General features: G+C 39.2%; 1 long non-coding RNA gene across 1 annotated transcript; it reads right to left on the reverse strand.

Moving 5' to 3' along the window:
- Positions 1–5902: 5902 nt before the first annotated feature.
- Positions 5903–9619, reverse strand: LOC144003719 (uncharacterized). The gene is made up of 3 exons (XR_013279044.1): positions 9130–9619; positions 8187–8430; positions 5903–8086 (listed from the first exon to the last, which is right to left on the reverse strand). It is a non-coding gene; the product is annotated as an uncharacterized LOC144003719 (long non-coding RNA).
- Between the last annotated feature and the right edge of the window lie 3118 nt (positions 9620–12737).

The raw sequence follows: 12737 nt of genomic DNA on the forward strand, positions 1-12737 counted from the left end.
AATGAAGCAGATGGCTGGAAGGACGGGGCCAGTTGAAGCGATGGGCAAACCTGAACGGGAACGAAGTTTTTTCCCCACTTTCTTTTTAACTTTTTTTCTCCTTTCGCTCTTCTTCGCTCTCCGACGTTGTGGTCGCCATTTTTGATATGCGGTTGCTATGGTGAGGAGAAAGCAGCAGCTACCTGATTGACTCATGTGACCTAAATCACACCGCTACCGACCTAATGGCACTCCGCCCACACCAGAGATCACTGTGCCTCATCGCAAAATAGTGCCGGGGTTTCACCACCGAAAACACAAAATTGGCAGGTTTTCACAGGGTGAACTCCACGGATTCTTACTTACTACTGATAAATCTATTTTATGAAGTAAAGATTATTTAGTGCCCCTGGTAGTGGAGCGAAACTGAACGAAAACGTGTGTGACCTGACGGCCTATTGACTTAAAGGGATAGTTCGGCTTTTTTTACATTAATCTCTATTTCATCCTCACCTCCAGTGTGTGCGATCAGCACTGACTTACCCCTGACAGCGTTCTGTGACACGAGTGCTCGTCCGGTGTTGGTCGAGAGGAAAATAGTCCAGCAAGCTGACTGGGGTCACTGAAATAAAGCGTTTTTCTTCTAAAAACAATTTGTGTTTCATAGAGTGATACATTTGCATCATGAAACTCCTTTTCTGAAAAAGTCTGTTTTTTCGAAGGCGGAAGAATCAGGTGTCTGCAGCGCGTCGATTAACTGTCTACAGGGCGACGTGCAGTGATACGAACGAACAGAAACGTAGTGCCTGAGGTAATGGCATCTGACTATTTTCAGAACAGAGTATTGTGATGCAAATGTATCACTCTTTTGGACACATTGTTTTTAGAAGAAAAACGCTTTTATTTCCGTGACCCCAACCAGCTTGCTGGACTATTTTCCTCTGGTCCAACACCGGACCAGAACTCGTGTCACAGAACGCTGTCAGGGGTAAGTCAGTGCTGATCGCACACACTGGAGGTGAGGATGAAGTAGAGATTCATGTAAAAAAAAAAAAAAAAAGCCGAACTATCCCTTTAACATTGGTAGCAGAGGATGGCTGCTGCTGCTAATTACAAGATTCCACCGCCATTCAACGAGAAGACGTCATGAAACTTGGAAAAATTAAATATGGAGAAGAGTTACCGACCTCGAGGAAAAGAAACAAGCGCTAGCAGTTACCTTGTCGCTCACTGGCAGAGCGAGGGAAAGCGCGCTAGAAATCGCCGCCGATGGTTTGAATTGTGACACTGGTATGGCTACACTCTTGACAAAGTTGGACTGTGTTTTTAAAAGAAGAAAAAGATCTGCAGTACGAAGCTTACACGGAGTTCGATCGTATCACAAGAGACAGCGGTGTCTCTATGGTGGACTACAGTGTCGAGTTTGAACGAAGGTACAACAAAATACGTTCGTTTAAAATGGAGCTCCCAGATGCTGTACTTGCCTTTAAACTTCTGGATACTGCTGGTCTGAATGTCAAAGACAAACAGCGCTGACAGCTTGCCTAAGTGTTTCCTTTGCAGACATGAAATCAGCATTGAAGAGAATTTTTGGAGGCGCAACTTCGACACAAGGGGGCGGCAGCGTGCAGCAAATGAGCGCAAACAGTGAGTGCGCCTATTTTACGAGATACCCTTTTAAAAGTGAAACCAAATTCACCAGCCTACAACCTCAAACAGCGATGCAAGGTACAAATCCAATTGATAAACGTGGCAGGAGAACGAGGTGTGCAATTTGTCAAAAGTACATATCACAGGGCAAAGGACTGTCCACATAAAAAAGAAAGTGTGGAAGTCACAAAAGATGAGGGACAAAAAGATGACTATGAAAAATGCAATATCACTGTTTTCCGATGAAACTTTGTCACACGCTGAAATCTTCATGGTGGAAGCACTGGGGTCAGCAGTGATTGACACAGCTTGCACAAGAACAGTGTGTGGAGAGAAATGGCTTGAGGATTACACAAATGGACTGCCACAAAGTGAGTTGCACAAAATAGTGGGTGAAACAAGTGCAAGGCCATTTAGATTTGGTGATGGCAAAGTAGTTCACTCCACAAGAAAAGTGACCCTACCAGCAAAAATAGGGCAAACTAGGTGCAAAATAGAAACAGAGGTTGTCCCCTCAAATATACCAATGCTTTTAAGCAAGGCATCACTGAAGAGAGCAAGTGCAGTGTTGGACATTGCACATGACAAGGCGACTGGCCATCTGACGACAGGTATCATACAGGAGACAAGGCCTACTACAAGAGGATTGACTGTAATGAATGGAAAGGACCAGGGGTTGTGATAGGCCAGGATGGTACTGTTGTATTTGTGAGGCACGGTGGAGCATATGAGCGGGTGCATCATACCAGACTGAGAAAAGTGGATGATACTCCAACCAAAGAGGTGGACATTGACACAGAACAAGAGATGGAAACTGTTGAAAATTCTCCAGCTACAGCAGCAGCAGATCTCAGGGACTCTGAATGTGAGAATGAGGAAGCGATAGAAATGAACAATGGATCTCAAAATGCTGATATTGTTGAAACCCCACATGACCCAGAGCCAAATGCAGGAGGCAGTTTTGATCAGTCTTGGATGCCACAACAAGCCCAGTCAAGTTATGAAGGTTTTAAGCTGAAGTGGTTACATATAAAGATTAACAGAGTGGTCAAAGTTACACCGGAACTGTTCTTAGCAGAGCAGGAAAAGCTACTGGAAAACACAAAGACTGGTACAACTTGCAATTCAGCCAGCCAGAAGAAGAAGCCGGAACAACAGGATCGGTCAATCTTGGAGCAATGGACAGTGTACAGGTGATTCTGACAGAGCAGGAGGAAGCAAGTGCTAACAACATCGGAGATGACGTGTTGGTAGTTTATGAGGACCTGTTTCTTCCAGCCAAACATGAGGAGATTTCAAGTTGGGGGGGAAAAAAAAAAAAAAGTATTTGATGTAGTCACAGATGAAGGTCAGAAATGCATCTCAACAAGGTGGGTGTGTACACTAAAGGAAACAGCTGCTGGTGTTGTGCCTAAGGCCCAACTAGTAGCAAGAGGTTTTGAGGAGATGAACACCAAGGACCTTCCCAAAGACTCACCTACATGTGGTACAGAGTCTTTGAAGATGATCATGGCTGTCATATGTCAAAACAAGTGGCAAGCTGAATTCCATGGACATTAAAGCAGCCTTTTTACAAGGCAAGACACTAACGAGGGACATTTACATCCGCCCTCCTCAGGAGGCACAGAGCAAAGGGACTATCTGGAAGTTAAAAAAGTGTGTTTATGGTCTGACAGATACTTCTTTGTACTGGTGCAACAGTCAGAGACACCATGCAACAGTTGGGAGCCACTGTGTCAAAAGTAGATCCAGCTGTGTTTTACTGGTTAGACCAGTTTGGTCAGGTGACAGGAATCCTTGCATCGCATGTAGATGATTTCATTTGGGGGGGCACAGATGTATTTTCCACAAATGTCATCTCTCGGTTGATGACAAATGTCATTCCAAGTTGGCAGGGAAGAGAACAGTGACTTTAGTTACCTCGGAATGGAAATACATTCTTTACTAGATGAGATACAGGTACATCAAAGTACATACATAAAACATCTGCAAAGTATCACAATAGATCCTACCAGTGCAACACAACGTGAAGCACCACTGACCGACATAATAGACATGTATAATAATAGACAAATAGACATGCTCAAATTTGAAGATAGGACAATTCTTATGGGTAGCAAGGCAGAGCCAACAAGATTTGATGTGTGACGTGTCTATCCTGGCATCTAATACTAAACATACCACAGTTCAAACTTTACATTGTGAGAACAAGCTCATTAGAAAACTTAAATCAGAGAGTGTCAGGTTGAGTTTTCAGTACATGGGAGAAAACAGCTCCCTCAAACTTGTAGTGTTCAGTGATTCCTCCCTCGGAAACCTCTCTAATGGTGGTACACAGGGTGGGCATTTCATTATTATTAAAATGGAAAATTCTCACCCATATCTTGGCAGTCAAAACGGATCAGGAGAGTTGGGCGGAGTATATTAGCAGGAGAGACTAGCTCTTGCAGATGGGATTGACAGTGCAGTTTTTCTTGCAACACTGTATTCAGAAATCACAAATGGTAACTGTTCATGAAGAAATGTACCCATTGTGTGTGTAACAAACAATCATTTTCTTCTCGATCCACAAAGTCTGTTACAGAGAAAAGACTGTGCCTTGAGATCAGTAATGTGAAGGAGCTGATGCTCTATGGGACTGTTCAGCAAATTGTCTGGTCAGCTACCAAAGAACAACTTGCCAACTGCTTAACCAAAACAGGGGCATCTGCACTTGGCCTCTTAAGAGTCCTTAGTGAAGGTGTTTGCAAACTTAAAATTTAAATGTTACCTCTAAATACTATGTTCTAACTATAGTTTTTCTTGTTTCAATGTATCTTGAACTGTTTTTCTTGTTTCAATGTATCTTCTGTAAGACATTCATATTTATATTAATGTAGCACTTTAAAAAAAAAAAGGGGGGGGGGGGGGGCGTTGTTTTTTAGTACAGCGCTTGTACGTGAGGTTTTGGAGATACCGTGAGATTTTTCGGGGGGGTTTTTTCTTTTCTTTTGGCGGCTTGATGTAACGGAAGTTCATGGTTGTTGGACTGGTATTCGATGTGGATGGAAGTAAAGAACTTGTTCTCAAAACAACTGTGGTTATTGAGTTAACAGACGTCACGAGTAGAGCTTGTAGGCAGGAGGTCTGGACTCTTTTACAAGACATCTGCTCTTATCTGCCTTCTATTTTCTAGTTTTGCATCCATCCAATGCAGTGGGCTTGCTTGACAGATGTGATCTTGAACCCGCTCTGTCGTGTTTCAGTTGGTTTGGGTTGGGTTTTTGTTTTATTTTGGTGAGTGTTGGTTGTCTGGTGTTCTTGTGTGTTTTTTCCCCAGTCTCGTTATCATTAACCTTGTCCACATGCGTGTGTCTTCCCTTCCCGGTGTGTGTTGCTGATTTGGTTCCCTCTGCCTGCTGTGTCTCCCAGGTGTGTCCTGTTAGTCTCATTAGTGTTGGTATAAGGGAGTGGTGTTTGTTTCAAGCGGGTGTGGGAGCATTGTCTTTTCTTGTTGCAGTGTCTTTGAGTGTCCTGTCCAAGTCTGCTGTTTCTCTTTGTTGGTTCCAGTTTCCTTACGTCTAATTAGGTTTATTTATGTTTGATCAAGTTTAACTACGTCTCTCACAGTTCTCTACGTGGAGTTTATTTTTCCCGCCAAGTCATCCACGCCACGCCATCCACGCCAAGTCTCCACGCCTCGCCACGTCTCCACGCCTTGCCACACCAAGTCTCCCCATTATGCCAAGCCTTCACACCCTGCCCAGTCTTCACGCCCTGCCCAGTAGTCTTCACGTCATGCCCAGTCTGCTCCTCGTAATGCCATGCCAGTCCACGTTCCTGTCAGTCAATAAAGTTATTATTCCTGTCATTGCTCTTCCTGCTTGTGTTTTCCGCTTTTGGGTCCACCTATTGTTTATTGTTTAAAATGGGATCCCCATTAGTTTTCAGTCACTGTGGTGAAAACTATTCTTCCTGGGGTCCCTCACAAAACTATAAATAAAATAATATTCTTTACAAAATCAGAATCACCATAATCAACATAATTAACTTAAACATTCAAAAGTACATACATAAAATAAACAAAAACAAAAGGAACCTGCAGCTAACAGGCTTGAATCACACTGTACTACCAATTTTCACATTTCACATATCACTTAGTTCATTTTAATACAAAGTTATACAACACCATTCATAATTTCTTTTCCAATTATTGCTTTTGTTAATTTGCTTTTAAAACCTAATGTTTTAACCATAACATGTAGGTATAGAGGCTGATGGTTCCAGTATGAAATTGCTCTATACATAACTGTTCTTTTAAGTGCATTAGTTCTGGGAATAGGCAAGGTTAAGTGATTACCCAGGGCCTGTCTAGTATCAAAGCTATGCCCTTCAGAAACAAATTGCAGTGTTGAAAACAAGAAGCCAGGTTTACCAGAAATATAAATATTTCTTAAAGCCGCAGTGTGTAGCTCACGACCGCCATCTATCGGTCAAACAAGATAATGCAATGATTTTAAGCACACGAACTACAGCGTCCCAGAGAGACCCTACTTCAACAGCCTACCACCAATTTCACCGGAACAGAACGCAAACAACTTCTGGTATTCCCTCGAGTGATGACGTAAGTGAATTGCATTTGTTAGACATACTGTACAGATCCCTAATATTTGTGATTTAGTCATTTAATTTCAGAATTAATATTTTTGTCGGCATTGTTAGGAAATACTGTACGTCAGCTAATGATAATGGCTATCTATGTTCATATTTGTTAGTGCAACTAAACCATGCAACAGAGAACACACAGTTATGTTCTATGTTTTATAGACATGTGGACCATCTCAAAGAGGGCGAGGAGGGGGCAAGGGAGACGACGAGGAAGAGAACACGGAAGAGAACGCGGTGTCTCGTAACGTACAATTATGTCATCATGGAAAAATAATTCCATTCGAGCATGCATGTGAATGGCTCAAAACATACCTTTGCTTGGAATATGTGGTATTTAGATTACATCGTTTGCTGATATGTTTAGTATATCGTACAAAAATAATGGTGTTAACTGAACTACACATCTGCAACTCAGACTCGTAATTCCCCCCGTGTCTTGTTGCTACTAACCACTCAGAAAAGCGCTGCTTACAAAAACATTTGAAACCCTTTACTCAGATATCGATTTGTCACCATATTGAACAATTTTACCTAATAAATATCACTAAGCAACTTAATTAGTTTTGATTGAAGATACAACAGCTTCCTTGTACTTCGATGTGCAGGAATTTACATGGCTTTCACAAATAGTCTTGCTCATGTAATAATGTACTTCATTGGCTCAGTGACTTTCAGTTCATTGTTTGGTACCTCATCTGACATACAATTGTTACCTTCTTGCAGAGACTCGTACAGGAAATGACCATGGAGGAACATGAAGATATCCAAGTCCAGCTGATAGACTGACACCAAGAAATACTTTTTGACACATTGCTGACACATCAGCACCACCATGATTTCCTGTACCTGGATCCCAGACTGCAGCACCTTGGTGACTTGTGGCAAATAAGTGACACTTTCCCAGATCCTCGAGGACAATACAAAGGTTTTTTTTACCTGGCATATAATTAGTCCATGTCTGACACTTGTTGTTGTAGTTTGTATAACTTGTATATTGTTGTTGTGTGTTAATTTGTACATTTTGAATAACTAAAAAATACTATTTCCTTTGGCGTCAACATGCAGTGTTCATTCGACACCTAATCTAACACTATTTTACATGACCAGAAATGTAAAACATCAAAAGCCTGGAGAATTATTATAAATGCTTGCAATGACAAGGAATTCTTCATTGGCCAATGAATGTAAGGTACAGTACATGAAAATGAATAAATAAAATAAAGTAAAATAAAAGTCTGCATGAAATGAACATATTAACTAAAAAAAAAAAAAAAAATGCTGTTAGAATATAATGAGCTACATGAATTGCAGTTGTTCCAGAAATTTACCAATACGCTGTGCATTTCAAAATATGGAAAATAGACATACAGGTTTGGGCCAAAAGTAGTGTTACAGAGCAGGTATGTGTTGTACACAGCTAAAATATCTGATTAACTCAATACCATGATGTTTTTTTTTTGTGTGTGTGTGTGTGTGCTGACATTGTCCCCCATTAACATTGCAACATTCCTCAAACTCTCCCGAACACATAGTATGATCTGTAACACTACTTTTCGCCTACTCTATGATGTTATTGGGGGAAAATTAAGGAAGGCTTGTCCATTGATTGTGTGAACAGACTGCAGTAAAAATGAAGTCACTTCAATGTTTGCTGGTTTTATTAAGTTTTACATGCTCCTTGACTGCACCAAGTACATGTTATGGAGTGAGGGCATGTTCCCACCAACGATGATATCATATTCTTCAAAGGCTTGCTGAGGAAAGTGAGGGAGGAGTCACTCCATGGCTTCAGACACCTGGTCAGCAGGTCCTGTGTAAAACAAGTGGTGCTTGTACATGTGACCATTCCGTATTGCTTCACACAAAAAGTTAATGTAGTGTGCAATGCCGTCCATATGTAAATGACATACCAAGACGTCGGCTGACTTCAGTTTGTTGCAGCTCAGATATGGTAGGTGGAGATACTGGTGGTACAACACCGAAGCCTTCTGGGGTCCTCCATTCAAGTGTCCTCATTCGGGGCATTCCAATTTGGCTGCTGACTCTCCCCTTGATATTTTTTTTTCTTGCAGGTCGGTGATGTATTTAAACGGTGCATGAATGCTTGTATACATCAGAATATGGTTCTGGAACCCCTCAAGTTTGGCTGTTGATCTAGTGTGACACAAACAAAAACAAAATTATAAAATAAAATAAAATAATTGATGATACTACTATATGTCACCAACTTTCCAACAAAGCCCCCAAAATAGAGCTAAGATCTTTAGTTTTTGGGCCCAAAACATTGTATTAGCTTGATAAAAGTAACTTGACTGCATAGAATATGCAAAGGCTGCTTGCTTGTCGAGTTTCCGTGGAAAACGTAGCAGCCTGTAAATTCTTGTGCACCCAATTACACAATGGACCAGTACACACTTGAGTGAGAGAGTTCAGACTCTAGCAGTGCTTACGGTACAGCCAGCATTTAAGTCCAGAAAGTTATTCCCTGCCGAAAATTAATTTCGAGAACACTATTTTCACCAACCACAACGAAAATAATAATTTTCAACTCCTCCACTGATACAGTATGCTTTAGATTCTCCATTGAAGTTATGGGCAAATATACCTCCGAAATCACAGTTACATTACATTACACAATAACTTGCGCATTTACTCTAAATATAACGTGCCAGCGGGAATCTTTTTATTTTTTCAAAGCAAGTAGCTACATAACGAAATCGTTCGAGTGGTGCGGAGTTGCTAATCAACAGCTACAGTGATCGTAAAACAAAGGTACGAACATCGTATTAATTAGTACGGTGTATACTTTTTCTCTCGCTCTCAAAACGTAAACACAAATGTACTCTTACTTACCGGTCAAGTAGAAAGCAGTCGAAGGCACCGGCACGTCCCAAACCTAGTCTGTTCCTCATTTCTCTCCATCTGGCAAATGCGGCTACAATATAAACTCTTGTTTTGTCGCGCTGAAATAAAAATAAATTCCCAAAGCAATTGTGATGCTTGATAATGCTCTCTTCAGGGACCGGAAACTCTTCTTCTTCGTGTACATGCGGTCGCCATACAAACCGGAAGTGCGTCTGCAAGGGCGTTCCAAAAACGCGTTAAGAAATGGAGCGCTGAAATTTGTCGTTGACGGCACCCGTAGCAGAAAGATGGCGGCGAAACATGGCGGACACTAGCAGGTGAGGCGCGGTCATGTAAAATAATTAGTGATTTATATACTTACCGTTATATTTAAAAAAAGTATGTTTATGCGATACAACATATCTTTTTACTTACTACTAACACAAACATTTGTTTTTTTTAAATGAATGACTTTTTATTTCACCACTAGATGCCACTGTATAATACTGAGTGTACCTTTAAAAACAAAATAAGTCAACATGCCAGTCTATCATCCACCATCACCCAAGAGAGTCTTACATGCATGCTGTCAACACTGCATTTAATTGAACAGCAGAGGGCCAAACGAGCCGCTCTATTCTGAATAATTTGAAGCTTTAAAAGATCTTGTTTTGATGCACTAGACCAAACTGTTGGGCAATAGTCCAAATGAGACAGGACTAAAGCCTTAATTAACAATTTAACTATAGTTTCATTTAGCAAATAGGTACTCCTAATAATATTTGTGATATTTCTACTCATTTTAAACACAATATCATTGATGTGAGAAGACCAAGATAAAGTTTCATCAACAGTAACTCCCAACAATTTGTCTTTTTTCACTTGTTCTATGACAGCCCCATTCACAGACAAACATAGCCTAGGATTCAGTCTTATGGCATGTTTGGTACCAAAGACAATACACTTTGTCTGCAAGACATTAACTTTGAACTTGTTTTCATTGACCCAATTGGAAAGTTGCATCAGTTCATCTTGAAGCAAGCTATTTACAGCACCAATATTTTCGGCAGCAACATAAATTGTGGTGTCATCTGCATACATCATTACACTTGCATTTTTTAATATGAATGGCATATCATTAACAAAGATGGAATAAAGGAGAGGCCCAAGACAACTACCTTGTGGAATACCAGTTTCAAGTGTAATAATGTTTGACAGTGTGCCATTAAACAATACACATTTTCTGTTTGCCAAATAACTTCCTATAAGGTTCACTGCTGTATAATTAAACCTATAAGCTTGAAGCTTCATCAATAATAATTCATGATCAATAATATCAAAAGCTGCACTAAAATCTAACAGTACAGTGCTTACTATTAATTTTTTATCAATACATTTTAACCAGTCATCAGTGAGAGATGTCAGAGCAGTACATGTAGAAAATCCTGCCTTATAAGCATGTTGGAAATCAGAATTAATTCAGTTTTCTTCAAAATACTGCTGAATTTGCTTAAATAATATTCCCTCGAAGATTTTACTCAAAACCGGTAGAATACTTATTGGTCTACTTTTTGGTCCTGAAAACTGCTCCCTATTGTTTTTAAGTAGATGAATTACCTTTGCCGTCTTCCATAACTGTTGAAACACACATTCATGAAAGCATAATGTAAATATATGGAAAATTGGCTCTACCACAGTTCTGGCAGCAAGTTGTAATAATCTTGCATCTAAATTATCAATACCACAGGGTTTATCACATTTCAATGATAAAATCAGTTTTTCAAGCTCACCCATATTTACCATTTTGAATTCAAAACAACAATCCTTATCCACCATAATCTCTTTTTTAATTATATAATCTGACAGGTTGATAGACCTAGTCGACATATGCATTCTTATGTTGTTTACTTTGTTAATGAAATAATTATTAAAATAATTTGCAATGTCAAATGGTTTAGTAATATATTCACTATCAATTTCCAGAAAGCCGGGTATTTTATTTACTTTATCTTTACCTATAACTTCTTTAAGTGTTTTCCATAATTTTTTACTATCATTTTTGCAATTTATGATTTTGGATTGATAGTACGTTTTTTTCTTTTGTCTATTCATTTTAGTAACTTTATTCCTCAATGACCTATAAGCTTGCCAATTCCCTGTATTATTTAGTACAATAGCAGTTTTTTTTTCCAGCAAATCTCTCTGCTTCATACTGCATCTCAATTCATTATCTATCCAGGGGGCTCTAACTGAGCGAATAGACAACTTTTTAACTGGAACATGTTTATCACAGATCTCAGAAAATAACTTTTTGTACATCATTCGTAAAGTCTGTCTTACAAAATGTTTTATACATTCTTTTAAATATGAATTGTGGTCCAGATTTGGGAACTTTTGTTTTGATTGTTATCGCAATAATATTATGATCACTAAATCCAGCAGGCACAGGCACTGGTTTTGAACATTTATCACTATTATTTGTAAATAAATGATCAATACAGATGACAATGTTCCATGACCATTTAAATTAATTCTTGTTGGCACATTTATAATTTGTAATAGGTATACATACAGTAGCTGTATCTCTCAATTTCTTCTTCAAATTACAACTGTCCGAGAACCAATCGATATTCATATCTCCAGCAAAATATATTTCTTGATTTTTATCAGCTGCATTCTGCAACATACTGCATATGTTTTTTAAATACTCAATATTTGAACAAGGTGGCCTATAACAACAGCCTACCAATAAGGGTTTGTGATGTGAAATGTGGATTTGAAGCCATAAGGCCTCAATACCATCCACACACAAATCTCTCCTGATTTTTGCTACATTATTTTTGAGAAAAAAAGCAATGCCACCTCCAAATCTATTTCTGTCCAGTCTGAATATATTATACATTTGTACTGACACTTCTGAATCTGCTATGGTGTTATCCAAGTGTGTTTCAGAAATAGCCATTATATGTATTTCATTTTCATACAGAATAGTACTTATTTCGTCAATCTTATTTCTTAAACTACAGATCTTCAAGTGTGCAAATCTCAATCCTTTTTTGGTAGTTTAATTAACATTTAAATAAAATTAAAATAAAATAAATCAAAAGAAAATAACTTCAAAATAGAATAACACGTTCAGTTACATTCTACTACTTTGGAGTGCTGGCTCTGGGATGAATTATCAGTTTTTCATGTCTTAAAAAGGCAATATCGCCTCTCTCACGAGCAGCTTTCATCTTGGGAATCAATTCTCGTCTTTTTTGCTAGACGGCATCAGTATAATCTTCATTGATGAATATATTTGTACCTTTAAGATTCTTAGCCCTCTGAAGTACAGCAACTCTGTCCTTATATCTGGCAAACTTCACCACAATTGGTCTAATTCTTTCACCCCCTCCTGGTTTTCCTGTGCGGTGAGCCCTCTCCACTTGTATCTCCGCTTGCAGATGTAATTTTTCAGTAAAAACCTTTTTCACCTTTTCCTCTGATTGAGCCCAGGTTTCCCCTGGAAATTCTAATATACCATCCATCACCAGATTATTCATCCTTGATTGACTTTCCAAGTACTCCAATTTATCAGTCATAATAAGAAAGCATTCATTAATTTTCGTAATGTC

The sequence above is a fragment of the Festucalex cinctus genome, chromosome 16 (genome assembly GCF_051991245.1).
Source record: "Festucalex cinctus isolate MCC-2025b chromosome 16, RoL_Fcin_1.0, whole genome shotgun sequence".
NCBI classification, from domain to species: Eukaryota; Metazoa; Chordata; class Actinopteri; order Syngnathiformes; family Syngnathidae; genus Festucalex; species Festucalex cinctus.